The sequence below is a fragment of the Moschus berezovskii genome, chromosome 14 (genome assembly GCF_049115385.1).
Source record: "Moschus berezovskii isolate FMDL1 chromosome 14, NW_MosBer_1.0, whole genome shotgun sequence".
NCBI lineage: Eukaryota > Metazoa > Chordata > Mammalia > Artiodactyla > Moschidae > Moschus > Moschus berezovskii.
The window spans coordinates 4216970-4228270 of NC_142473.1; the positions used below are offsets into that span (position 1 = coordinate 4216970).

At 39.3% G+C, this 11301-nt stretch overlaps 2 pseudogenes; one reads left to right on the forward strand and one right to left on the reverse strand.

Annotated features, from left to right (window-relative positions):
• The first annotated feature begins 371 nt into the window (after positions 1–371).
• On the forward strand, positions 372–1293 carry LOC129553528 (olfactory receptor 4S2-like; annotated as a pseudogene).
• Positions 1294–8094: 6801 nt separating this feature from the next.
• LOC129554909 (olfactory receptor 4P4-like) lies at positions 8095–9023 on the reverse strand (annotated as a pseudogene).
• Positions 9024–11301: the final 2278 nt, after the last annotated feature.

Below are 11301 nucleotides of genomic sequence, written 5' to 3' on the forward strand. Positions count from 1 at the left end.
TCATGATATGAGCAAATTGTTAGAAACAGATGAAAGAATCTTTATGAAACATGAAGGAAGTCAGAAGGTTGGTTAGATGTGTGATTTAGATGATTTACTTTATCTCTTTGGACTTTGTGTCTAAATCTGAATTAATAAAAGGACTATTATCTTGACATAAGATGATCAAAATATGTAGAATATGTGCACTTCCATTTCTTTAGGTATACACGCTAAGCAGTTGTAAATACCCATTTTTCCATTTTTATCAATTCTGGTTATTCATTTGTTTTGAGTTAAAAATAAACATTGCTTGTCTTTGTTACATTTTTTTTTTTTTCTTTCAGGTAATGTAATTGTATCTTGGGAACTTGACCTGCTAAACTAATTCCATGGAAAAAATAAGCAATGTAACTGAATTTGTTTTCTGGGGTCTTTCTCAGAACATAGAGGTTGAAGAAATGTGTTTTGTGGTGTTTTCTTTCTTCTACACAGTTATTCTTCTGGGAAACCTCCTCATCATACTGACGGTTTGTGTGGGCAACCTTTTCAAGTCTATGTATTTCTTTTTCAGCTACTTGTCTTTTGTGGATATTTGTCACTCTTCAGTCACAGCTCCTAAGATGATTGTGGACCTATTAGCCAAAAGGAAAACGATCTCCTACGTGGGGTACATGTTGCAACTCTTTGGGGTACATTTCTTTGGTTATCCTGAGATCTTCATCCTTACTGTAATGGCCTATGATCGTTACGTGGCTATTTGTAAACCCCTACATTATATGACCATCATGGATCAAGACAGATGCAATAAAATGCTGCTGGGGACTTGGATAGGTGGGTTCTTACACTCTAACATCCAAGTGGCTCTGGCAGTCCAACTATCCTTTTGTGGACCCAATGAGATTAATCACAACTTTTGCGATGTTCACCCCGTGCTAAAACTCGCCTGCACAGACAAATATGTGATTGGTGTTGTTGTGACAGCCAGCAGCAGTACCATCGCTCTGGGGAGCTTTGCCATTTTGCTAACCTCCTATACCATCATCCTGGTGTCCCTGAGGAAGCAGTCAGCAGAAGGAAGGCGCAAAGCTCTCTCCACCTGTGTCTCCCACATCGCCGTGGTCATCATCTTTTTTCATCAGTATGATGCATCCTGACACTACCTTTTCAGAGGATAAGATGGTGGCTGTGTTTTATACCATCATCACCCCCATGTTAAACCCCCTGATTTATACACTGAGAAATGCAGAAGTAAAAAAAGCAATGAAGAAACTGTGGGGCAGGAGGGTTTTCTGGGAGGCTAATGATAAATAGTAAAAAGTTACAGTCCAAGATGTATGATCTCAAAGTTTCTTATCTGCACAGTGAAGACAATAATAACGATCTCACAGGGTGTCTTGAAGGGAATAAATATGAGAATAACACATTCTACAGAAGCAAGTTATTATTTATCATTATGATTATATTTGTTGTAGTATTTCATAATCATAATTTTCTGAAATATCTAGAAAAAAGAAATCCTATCAAACTTGAAATTCAGCATAGTCAGACTTTCCCCTCTTCATTTTTTTTTCCTTTTTTCAATTTTCTTTAAAGAATGAGAGTTCACCATAATTGTATTAATACTTAAGGCTATTTTCTAGTGTTTAGATTTATCGTTCTTACATAATGAACATTTGATATATGTATGTTGTTTGAATGAAAGGATTCAGGAAAAATGACCAAAATATGAGCTAAGGAATTCTGGTACAAGTCCTCCAAAACAGCAAAACTAAATCTCGTAAGGTTTGGATGGGAGGGAGGGGTTGTGGGCAGAATGTCAAAGAGATAAAACACAGGCTTAGGAAACAAAAGACCTGTTATCCTCTGGTTTGGGGGAAAAGATTTCTTTCTCTAGGACTCATTTTCCTTACTCCAACAATAAGTCTATTGGAAAAAAAATTATCCCAATATCCCCATTTTAACTATGGCATCCTATTTATATGCTTCTGATAACTGACTCTTGTAGTCTGTCACTATTAACATAAAGTGATTAACAGGAAACACTTAAAGAAACTCAACAATACCAAAGATATCTGTGTTGTGTGTTAATCAATAGGGTAAATTCAATTTACCGAAATGCATGGTTGGGAAACCATATTTCCTCCAATGTTTGAACCAAACAGCTTTACTGAAAGCAGTAAGTCATTTATCACTGCTTCCTTGACTGGCACAACCTGATTTCTAGCTGTGGATTCTAGAAAGAGTCACTCTGTACAAATAAACGTACCTTTCTTAGGTAAACTGATACTTGCCCTAGTAATACATTCCTCTTCTCTTTGCCCTACCTAAGCTTTATTTTTCCACAGCAATAAACCCATCACTGATTATCTCTCTGCCATTTATTTTCATTTTTCACAAGTCAATTATTTAAATTACTGTCAATATGTGGGTATGTGATTGTGATTTTGGAGTGTGTGTGTGTGTGTGGTGTGCACATATTACTGTACACTGTCAATGCCTTACACAATGATCTCAGCTAATGGAGCACTCATAGAATTAAAGATAATAAATGTCAAAAGGCAGCAAGACATTCAAAGTTATAATTGTTAAAAGTTATTAAAAGTTATAAGACCCCTTGCCTCTGACTACATGAATCCATACTTATTGTCCCAGTTTGGACATAGACTGGACCTCTATGAACCTGAGGGTTTGCTCAGTTTTAAGATGGTAACTAGGTCAGTGCTCTCCAAATTTGTCTGATCATTTTAATCCTTGAGATGTTTTTGAAAAGATGACAGTATCTATTCTAAGAATTTGCTATTCAGTAGACCAAGGTTCAGTTCAGTTCAGTCACTCAGTGTCTTTGCGACCCCAAAGGCTGCCACACACCAGGCTTCCCTGTCCATCACCAACTCCCAGAACTTGCTGAAACTCATGTCCATCGAGTTGGTGATGCCAGCCAACCATCTCCACCAATGTTAGAGGGTGTAAAAAAAAAATCTATATTTTCAACAAGCTCCTCTGGTGATTTTTATACAGGTAGTGGCACATCAAAAATTTGGAAACACGTACTAAATGATACTTGATCTTAAAGCACAAAAGGGTCTTTGAATCAATCAATTCCAAAGGGCCCTACCTTGGATATATACTCCCATCTGTTCTACTATTTAAAAGGAAACTAAACTTGAACTGAATTTAGAAAATTGTGGAATAAATTAATGTAGTTCATGTATAAATTTTTCCACAATACTCTTTCCTTTATGTATCTGCATTAAAGACTTGACTACTGAGAGTTATTTATATTGATGACCTGAAGTCCTGAAGAAGGTAAAAGCTGACAAATTCAATAATCTCAAAGACCTAGAAACAAAACAAATTGATGTAGGAGACAGATGGGCTCCAATTTAGATGTTTACAACTGGTCTCTTGTTCACATTTCATGGGGTGCAAAGTGCTCTTCAGGCTGAACACATAAAACTGTTGGCATTTTCTGAGCCAGTGGATAGGTGGGCTCCAGTTAAGGCATTAACTGTTTACTCTGGAAAATGAAAGTAACAACATAAACAGGGTAAATAGCCAGTGTTTGTCTCTTGCAAGCATCTTAAGATAATAGTCATGGCAATAGTCAAAGAAATAGTCAAGGAAAGGACAAAGAGGGGCAGAACCTTCTTTGAGTAAAGGATTAAGGTACCTCCCTCCTCCTCTTTTTGAGACAAGGGAGACATTACAGTGCTCCGGAGTAGGTCAAATGTGGAAAAAGAAACCAGATAATTGGCTAAAGGTAGAAAAAACCTGAAAGAACTGACCTACATAAATGACTTAACCGCCTCCTTGCTACACTCCCCTTCACTCGGAGGGAGGCCGCACTCTTTCTCTCTGAGTGTGTGTCTCGGCCTTGCTTCTGTTTTAACAAGCAGTTTCTCTATGTCCCTCCCACTTCTTGCTGTGCAACATCTCTAATAATGAACTTCATATGTTCACTTACATTTTCTGCCTCCGTGACAAAGGAATTTTCACTGGGGACAGAGATACAGGCAAAAACAGCTTCTAGCCTCAAGCCCTAGCTGGTTTGGTGGCTAAGATTCCTGGTTTCCATTCAGGCTGTGTGCATGTGTGTCTTAGTCACTTAGTCGTGTCTAACTCTTGGCGACCCCATGGACTGTAGCCTACCTGGCGCCTCTGTCCATGGAATTCTGCGTGCAAGAATACTGTTGTGGGTTGCCATACCCTTCTCCAGGGAATCTTCCCAATCCAGGGATCAAACACTGGTATCCAGCATTACAAGCGGATTCTTTACCATTTGATCCACCCCAGCTGGGCTCCCCAGGTTCAAATCTTGGGCAGGGAATTAAGATCACTCATGATCCCACTGCTCACATCTGCCTTCTCAAGATCAGTATGAAAAGGTATTCATGTTTCCACCACTAATTTTATAAACTTCACAGAAGTTTGTCAGAGTCAATTTCAATCAGAGGAGCTCAGGGAGACTGCCCATGGGAGTGACTCATTTTGACAGTGCTCTGATGTGTCCAGTTCTTACATGATAACCTCGCTTGTTTTGTGTTTTGAAGTACAATGCAACTTCATCACCTAATTAAAATCTTACAAGTATTTCTTTTTCTACAAGTTTAGTGTATATATATATATATATATATCCACAAGGTAAGTGCACCACAGTATAGAGAGTGATATGCATTGCTGTACTTTTATAACAGTCAGTGGTACACTCAGATATCACACATACGGAATGTAAAATTCAGTCTCAGAAGACTAAGATAGAACTTCCATTTTCTTCATTAGAAAAAATAAAACAGCATAAGGTATATGTGAACCTATCCTGAGATTTGGAATGAAGCCTGGTCAAGCTTGACCTAGATCAACAGAACCCCAGCTGACCCAAAGACACATGAGCAAGGATTCTTAATGCTTATGGTATAACCCTTCAGTTTGGAATGGCTTTTTTATCTGACTTATCCAAGAATAGTGTGATCAAACTGTGGGAGTAAGTGTTCTGAGGCATATTACTGAATTAATAAAAAAAAAAAATGAAATGATTATATTTCAGTTCAGTTCAGTTCAGTTCAGTCGCTCAGTCGTGTCCAACTCTCCGCGACCCCATGAATCACAGCACGCCAGGCCTCCCTGTCCATCACCAACTCCCGGAGTTCACTCAAACTCATGTCCAAAGAGTCGGTGATGCCATCCAGACATCTAATTCTCCATCGTCCCCTTCTCCTCCCGCCCCCAACCTTTCCCAGCATCAGAGTCTTTTCCAGTGAGTCAACTCGTCGCATGAGGTGGCCAAAGTATTGCAGTTTCAGCTTTAGCATCAGTCCCTCCAATGAACATCAAGGATTGATCTCCTTCAGAATGGACTGGTTGGATCTCCTTGCAGTATAAGGGACTCTCAAGAGTCTTCTCCAACACCACAGTTCAAAAGCATCAATTCTTTGGTGATCAGCTTTCTTTACAGTCCAACTCTCACATCCATACATGACCAAGGGAAAAACCATAGCCTTGACTAGACGGACCTTGGTTGGCAAAGTAATGTCTCTGCTTTTTAATATACTATCAAGGTTGGTCATAACTTTCCTTCCAAGGAGCAAGCGTCTGGAAGAAGCACAAGCTGGAATCAAAATTGCTGGGAGAAATAACAATAACCTCAGATATGCAGATGACACTACCCTTATGGCAGAAAGTGAAGAGGAACTCAAAAGCCTCTTGATGAAAGTGAAAGAGGAGAGTGAAAAGGTTGGCTTGAAGCTCAACATTCCGAAAACAAAGATCATGGCATCTGGTCCCATCACTTCATGGGAGATAGATGGAAAAACAGTGGAAACAGTGTCAGACTTTGTTTTTAGAGTTAGCTAATTGAAAGTAGTAGTATAAAAGGCTAACTAGAGAGAATGGGGAGGAGATTGGTTATATAAACACAGGACAAATTCTAAATACCTAAGTCTGCAACAAGTCTCCCTCCCTCTATTTTTCCATGAATAATATGTCAGAAGAGAAGGACATAGTGATAATCACACTTGAATAGATTCATTTTCACTCCTCCTTTGTTAATAAATTGCAGAAGAGAGATAACAACAGGTAAATCCAAGCCATAAACAAACAGATTCTTAAAGATTTATCGTCTTCTGGGAAAAAAAATCAATAGTGAATTTGTCACAATAATAAAGTGGCCTAACTAAGCATCTTGAGAGTCCCTTATACTGCAAGGAGATCCAACCAGTCCATTCTAAGGGAGATCAATCCTTGATGTTCATTGGAGGGACTGATGCTAAAGCTGAAACTGCAATACTTTGGCCACCTCATGCGACGAGTTGACTCACTGGAAAAGACTCTGATGCTGGGAAAGGTTGGGGGCGAGAGGAGAAGGGGACGACGGAGAATGAGATGGCTGGAAGGCATCATCGACTCTTTGGACATGAGTTTGAGTGAACTCCGGGAGTTGGTGATGGACAGGGAGGCCTGGCGTGGTGTGATTCATGGGGTCGCGGAGAGTCGGACACGACTGAGCGACTGAACTGAACTGAACTAAGCATCAATGGCAAGCTTATGAAAAATAAACACTTGAATTAGCTGTCCATGCAGCTATAGACATTTCTGTTCTCCTTTACCTTCCTGAATCAGATAATACACCAGAGAGTAGTCACCACCAGACTTACATCAAAAAGAAACCCTGACTTGCTCTGCTACTATCTTTTTTTTCTCTTTTGCTAGATATTCCATTATTTTTCTGCCTTCCCTTATGTTCTAAGATTCCTAAATTTTCAAGCAGTACACATGTCAGGAAGTTCTTGGAAGAGAAACACTGTTGCTGAAATCTTCACCATATACCTAATTTCTGCATATGTATACTTCATTTTAGAGTGCAGATTCCTATTGAACAAAGGACAGTAATTCTTTAAGAGTACACAATACAATTTCTTAGTGAGGTCAATGGTGAAGAAGATGGAGCACCAGAAGATAAGAAGTCTGTGTCTCTCATAGTTGAGAACTTGGTGAACACACCCTCCAAGTCTTAGATGACCCTAGACACCTAAGAGATGTCTGAGATCAGAATCCTGACCTCAGAATTCTCTTCAAAATTCATGAAGATTGAAGATTCTTGTCTAAATTAAGGAAACAACTCAATGTGCAAAAAAAGATTTTAGTTTATGCCCCAGTTGTCAGCTGGCTATATGTGTTTCTTAGCCTAATCACCTTTATTTCTCTGTAGAGTGAAAACCTGTCTGAGGGAAAATGAGACAGATTTACCTACTTTGACTAATGGAAGACACAATGAAAATACATTATTAGCATGGTGAGAGAGAGGATTAACAAAATGCATCCCAGGAGCATCCATCTCTTCAACTACATGCCTTCTTAAGCTCATGACATTTCACAGAATGGGAGATATTCCATGTTGCACATTTACAAAGAACATCAGTTTTATATACTCATGAAGATTGTTTAAATAAAGTGATAAATATGGCCATAGAATTGCATTTATAAAAATGAAAAGAATTCCTCATTTTTCAAGACTTTAATTACCTACAATAAAGTACTAAGTTTTAATTACAATTTCTGTAATTGTAGTGTAAGTAGAATAATTATATCCAATCCATTGTTTTAGATGCAGGATTTGTTTATGTAAAAAAAATTAAAGTATACAATACTTGTAAAACTTTTGGCATTGTTTTTTTGAAATTATTGCAGTGGAATCCTCAAAAAAAAAAAAAAAAAAAAGAAGTGTTTTAAGAAAGCTCTGTGAAAGATGTCTCACTCAAGATTATCTGTTTCCTGGAAGAGGTCAGAAAAGCCAACCATGCAGTCTTCACAACTTTCCCTGAAAAAAAGTGCTAAAATGCACTCGTCATGTCAGGGAATACAAAGGACAGAATGTTCCAGAATCTCAGAGCTGAACAGAACCCGAAGGGCATCTGATCCACTCCCCTTGTAAGCAGTCTCAGTCAAGTGACAGCGGGAGAGTGGCTGAGGGGGGCTTCACTCTTCAGGGTTGCAGCTTTGAATGACAGTACACGATTCTTCTGTATTTGTTGTACTTGTCAACATTAGCAATGTGTGGATAAAACTAGATCCTACAAAGGGTAGGACAGCCAGAGGCTTCATTTTCCTGCAGAGAGTTTATCTCAGCCCCACACTTTCCTCATGGCGTTCTTCATGTCTGTGTTTCTCAGGGTGTAGATGAGATGGTTGAACGTAGGGGCAAGCATAGCAAAAAACAGGGAAAAGACCTTGTCCTTCCTGACAGAATCAGCCGTGGGGACATAGGTGAAGATGAGGGGCAAGAAGAACATGAAGACCACACTGATGAGTGAACCACAGGTGGAGAGGGCTTTGTGGCGGCCCTCGGATGAGGGAGTCCTCAGGGAGGACCGGAGGATGATGTAAGAAATCACCAAGGCAACAAAGGTCAAAATGGACAACACCCCTGTGGTGGTAATGATTACAATTACCCACAGTCTAGTGTCCATGCAGACCAGCTTCAGCAAAGGGAATACATCACAGAAATAGTGGTCTGTTTGACTGGGGCCACAGAAAGGAAGTCCAATAATAATTAATACTTGCATGATTAAATGGCTAAAGTCTCCCATAGCAGAAGCCATTATAAGGACATAGCACACCTGTCTGTCCATGATGACTATGCAGTGAAAAGGTCTACAGATGGCAGCATAGTGGTCCTAGACCATGGCCACCAAGAGGAAGATCTCAGTGGATCCAAAGAAGTGGGCAGAAAACATCTGGGCCATGCAACTGTTGTAGGAGATGGACTTCTGCTGGGCCAGCAAGTCAGTTATCAACTTGGGTGCCACTGTGGAGGTGAAACAGACCTCCATCAAGGACAAACAGCTGAGGGAAAAGTACATGGGCTGTGCACTGAGGCGGCTGCCCCTGATGGTGAGAAGAATGAGCAAATTCCCTGGGAGAATCGCAATATAGCAAAGTAAAAATAGCAAAAATCAGGCAACTTTCTCATTCCCATCATTAAAAAGCCCCAGGAGGATAAACTCTGTGACATTTTCATGTCCCGTTGCTTCTGTGGGTTTGATCATTTAGAGGGGCAAGTTAGTATACCTGAAACATGTAGCTTTTTCAAATTATTTATGTATTTCAAAAGTCATTCATCTAGTCAATAAATATATATTGATGCTTCCAAATGATACAAGCATTACAACTGCTGTTAAGGGTACCGCAGTATACAAAATACACACATCTCACCTACACATAAAGTTTATTAAAGAAGACATACAGTGACAATAATAGCAAAAAATAATCGATTTATTGAGGTGGAGCCAAGGAGAATGCAGAGTCTGCATCTCCCCACCTTAGGGAACCTAGTTGACAGTGGTGGGGATGTCAACGCCCAAGCAGATGGGAGGAACCTCTGAGTGACTGGAGAATATTAACTCCAGTGAGGTCTCCTGGGAGTCCACATTTCAACACCAAGACCTGGCTCTACCCAACTCTGCAAACCCCGGTGCTGGAAACCTTGGGCCAAATAATCAGTAAGACAGGAACACAGTCCCATCCAAAAAAAAGAAGAAGAAAAAAAAAAAAGATGCAACAAAAAAATATGTTACAGACAAAAGAGCAAGGTAAAAACCTACAAAACCAAATATATGAAGAGAAAATATATTCTTATATTTTTTAACTACATGAGAAAAGAATTTAGAGTAATGACAGTAAAGATGATCCAAAATCACAAAAAATAGAGTGCAAACAAAGATTGAGAAGATACAAGAAATGTTCAATAAAAACACAGACCATTTCCTTCTCCAGGGGATCTTCCCGACCTAGGGATCGAACCCAGGTCTCCCGCATTGGAGGCAGACGTGTTAACCTCTGAGCCACCAGGGAAGCAAAAAAAAAAAAAAAACACACACAGAAAGACTAAGGAAAACATGTGGAGATGAATGGCACAAAAACTGAGATGAAAAGTAAATTAGAAGGAATCAATAACAGAATAACTGAGGCTTAAAAATGAGTAATTTAGCTGGAAGATAGAATGGTGGAAATGACTACTGAGGAGCAGAACAAACACAAAATGAAAAAAATTGAAGGCAATCTCAGAGAACTCTGAAACAACACTAAACACATTAACATTCAAATTTTAGGGGTTTCAGGAAGAAGAAGAATAAAGAAAGAGCCTGAGAAGATATTTGAAAAGATTATACTTGAAAACTTCTTTAATGTGTGAAAGGAAATGGCCACTCAAGTCTAGGAAGCTCTGACAGTTCCTCCCACATAGAATAAACTGTAGGAGAAACACACCAAAATAATATTAATCAAAGTAGTAAAAAGCAAATGCAAAGAAAAAATATTGAAACTGAAAGGTAAAAGCAAGAAACAGTGTACAAGAAACCCCCATAAGGCTATCAGCTGATTTTTCAGAAGAAACTCTGCCGGCCAGAAGGGAGTGATAGGATCTATTTAAAGTGATGAAAGAGAAAATTCTACAACCAACATTACTTTGCCCAGCAAGGATCTTAGATTTGACAATGAAATCAAAAGCTTTACTGACAAGCAAAAGTTAAGAGACTTCTGCAACACTAAACCAGCTTTTCAATAAACGCTAAAGGAACTTCTCTAGCCAGGTGATATTCCATATTAACAAATTAAGGAATAAAAACTTAGCATATTTGAAAACAGAGACATTACGCTGCTGACAAAAGTCCATCTAATCAAAACTACAGTTTTTCCAGTAGTCATGTATGGATGTGAGAGTTGGACCATAAAGAAAGCTGAGTGCTGAAGAACTGATGCTTTTGAACTGTGGTGTTGGAGAAGACTGTTGAGACTCCCTTGGACTACAAGGAGATCCAACCAAGTCTTGAATATTCATTGGAAGGACTGATGCTGAAGTTGAAGCTCCAATACTTTGGCCAAATGAGTCATACTAAGAGCTGACTCATTTGAAAAGACCCTCATGCTGGGGGAGATTGAAGGCAAGAGGAGAAGGGGATGACAAAAGATGAGATGGTTGGATGGCATCACTGACTCAGTGGACATGAGTTTGCGAAAGCTCCAGGAGTTGGTGATGGACAGGGAAGCCTGGTGTGCTGCAATTCATGGGGTCACAAATAGTTCGACACAACTGAGTGACTGAACTGACTGAATCGTCTCAATAGAAGTAGAAAAAAAAATTGACAACATTCAACACATACTTGTGATAAAAACTCTTCAGAAAGTCGGCATAGAAGGAACCTACCTCAAGATAATAAAGACAATCTATGACAAATATAGAGCAAATACCATTCTCAGTGGTGAAAGAATTCCCCTAAAATCAAGAACAAGACAAGGATGTCCACTCTCATCACTATTATTCAACAT